A 3,512-nucleotide genomic window follows, 5' to 3' on the forward strand; every position below is an offset into this window, starting at 1 on the left:
ATGAACAACTGGATATTCTCCACACTCCAACATGAACAACTGGATATTCTCCACACACACACCTACTCACACTCCAACATGAACAACTGGATATTCTCCACACACACACCTACTCACACTCCCACATGAACAACTGGATATTCTCCACACACACTCCCACACAACTGGATATTCTCCACACACACACCTACTCACACTCCCACATGAACAACTGGATATTCTCCACACACACACCTACTAACACTCCCACATAGACACACAGAGGAATTTCGTCCTGTACGATCAAGTTGGAAATCATGTATTTTATATTGCAGTGTGTTTAGAAATGACTCTTAAGCGGCTGGAGGGAACCGATGGTCATATCAAAGAGAAACATTTGTAATGAAATCAGATCAAAAGGGTTATTGTGGATGTCGCTGCTCTGAGCTTCAGAGATACACGGCAAACTGCGGGATGCTTTTCCTGTCCTAGGGTAATATACGTTTGTGCATGTTTAATCTTACCGCATTCTGCATGTAGGTCTCTCGAAGCTGCCAACTGTACAGTGGATTATGTATTCCAATAAAATAAAATAAACTACCTGTTTGTAACCATGTTTTTGTGTCTATCTTGACTATACTTTGTGTTATGGGAAAATGGAAAACCCAACCAACTCATTTTAGTTTAACGATTTGACAGCACCTTACTCCTGTGTGTGTGTGTGTGTGTGTGTGTGTGTGTGTGTGTGTGTGTGTGTGTGTGTGTGTGTGTGTGTGTGTGTGTGTGTGTGTGTGCAACACTTCCATTGCTTTATACCACCTGCAATTGGCTTGTCTAGAGAGAGGTGTTTGACTGTGCAAGATAAGCAAACTAGCAGACAAATTAGGCAAATACATCAGGAGATGGTGAAACTTGTGGAATGCCTAGTCAGCACACACCTCTCCACCAGCTCCACCAGGTAGTGAAAAGGCTAAGCTTGTTCCCTGACAGTCTTACAGCCAGCAGGTCTAGTAAAAGGGTTATAGAGTTGTTCTGGAGACTTGGATTAGTAACGGCAGTTGCACAAATGAAGGGTTGGCCCAGTTCACACAGGGCATTTGATAGCATGCATGTTGTGATAGCATGCATAGTTTTTTACGAGTTTGTCTAAAAATGGTTTTTAAACGGTTGTGAAGACACCCAGCACATCATTTGTACAAACTGAGTGTGAATTATCCCATTAATTGAATTCTGGAAATGTGCTACATGGCTTTAGTTTAGGTCACAGTGCAGAAAAGGTTTAGGGAACCACTGTGGAGGTTGAATCAGATCATAATCACCAGGTCGTCTGCTGGATAGGGACTTCACTGTGAACCACTGAGCATGGTACACAGGTCCCATCTGGAGTGGGTCCCATCTGGAGTGGGTGACCTAAATGTTGTGTGTGTCAAGAATACAAATTAATCATCCTCTATGCAAAATTGTAATCTATGCAAGTTCGTATGGTGTGAAAGAACTGTTTCAACATCCAACTTTTTAATATATAAACCTAGGAATATTTACTCAATTGGTAGCGCATGGAACTTGCAGCGCCAGGGTTGTGGGTTCGATTCCCACATCCAACAACTATGAAAATGTATGCACTCATTACTGTAAGTTGCTCTGGATAAGAGCATCTGCTAACTGACTAAAATGTAAGAGAAAAAGACAGGATGCGGATGTCTGTGCAGTACTTTCCTATATACAGACAGATGTGATTTATGTTTCAAAGTGGTTCTAGAACAGTTAGGAACAAGCTTACATGACTCGCTACCTGTTAGGGCCTCCATTTTGACACTTTATGTGCCCATAGATTATTTTCCATTAATTCTGTCATCCTGACTTTGGTCAGAGTACCTCGTCTACAAGTTGATTCTTGGAACTGCTGTCACATCTTGTGACTGGCATCTGCTTTTCTTTGTTCTTTTGTGTGTGTGTGTGTACACATTTTCACCCCACCTGTGACGTCTGTACAGGCTGCAGTGTGAGTCACAAGGCTGTTGGAGGAGATGCGTTCAGACAAGCCTCAGCCTTGTGTAACTAACCTCGACCAGCAGGGAGACACCTGCCAGTAGGAGAGCAAAGTGGTGTTTGAGAACTCCAATGGAAACTGTTGTGTGTGTGTGTGTGTGTATAATAACGTAAAGCCCACTAGCCACCAACTTCTACCCTGGCCCCATGGTGAACCACACATGGAAATAACCTAGTGCCAACCTTGATGAGAGCTATTTCAATATATTTCCCAACCAAAGTTACTATAGTTAAGTCAAACCTCCCTACTGTGGCCAAGGGGCCCTCATGCCCAGGGAAAATCTCACTAATAATATAGGGGTACTGGTACTAAACTATGTTCCCAAACCACCTAGTGCAATTTCTCCTTTGGTCCATCAGACCCCCACAATGGCGTTGGTTGCCAAAGCCTTGCCCGGCCACCACACATGCTCCAGGGAGCAGGCCAATGGTCAGAGGACTGGGAGAATCAGTGCTACATAGAGGCCACCCAGATCAGACATGTGCGGCGATATCCCAATTATCTCTCTTTCTTCCCAGTGTGCACTTGTTCACTACCCTTTACTGATTTGAAAGGAAATGACTGCTGTAAAATCAGGCAGGTCACCCATGATACAAATTAGGATTCAACATGGAAACCCAACCTGGTCTCAGAGCATTTTGTATTATTCTGTATGTAAATCCGAGATACTCCATTTTGTACGGTATGTATTCATTTGTGGATGTACAGTTGAAGTCAGAAGTTTACAAACACTTCACAAATTTGTTAACAGACTATAGTTTTAGCAAGTCGGTTAGGACATCTACTGTGCATGACACAAGTCATTTCCCCAACAATTATTTATAGCACTTGTTATTAAATGTCCGGAATTGTGAAAAACTGAGTTTAAATGTATTTGGCTAAGGTGCATGTAAACTTCCGACGTCAACTGTAAGTACAGAACGTTACGGATTCAGATTTGCAAAAAGTTAAATATGTTAAATTCCAAATTGTGGAAACTCCCACTAGCCCATGCCTCCACTAAACCAATGGATTTGCTGGAAGTAGCCAAGCGAGATTTAATCCACCCAAAATATGTCTGAGATAAGCCCTTTTTTTGTATGGAGGTCTATTTGATCGAATAGAAGTTTCCAGGCTGTTACAAGTGAATGCATGTGGCATTCTGGCAACTTTGAGACAAACAATTTACATTGTGTGAAGTACAGGCACAACTATCTGCCCTCTCATTGGCTAGAATGGTCCCACCTGCTCTTGCCTTCCTTGAATAATTGACATCTATTTCCATGGTTAGAGCAGTCCTCGACTAGCTTGTCAATTTAATAGATCATATTTTAAAGTGTGTACACTTCAGGAGATGATTGGGAAGCAACCTCTGTGTGTGGACACAGGAAGCAAGTCTTTGACCATCTCCTCCACTCATAATTGCCTGGGTTGTGTTCACTAGGCATGAAATGGAAGAAGTGAAACAGGGAGGTACTATCTGAACCTGTTCAATAACAAACCA

This window comes from Oncorhynchus gorbuscha, linkage group LG17 (genome assembly GCF_021184085.1).
Source record: "Oncorhynchus gorbuscha isolate QuinsamMale2020 ecotype Even-year linkage group LG17, OgorEven_v1.0, whole genome shotgun sequence".
Lineage (NCBI taxonomy): Eukaryota > Metazoa > Chordata > Actinopteri > Salmoniformes > Salmonidae > Oncorhynchus > Oncorhynchus gorbuscha.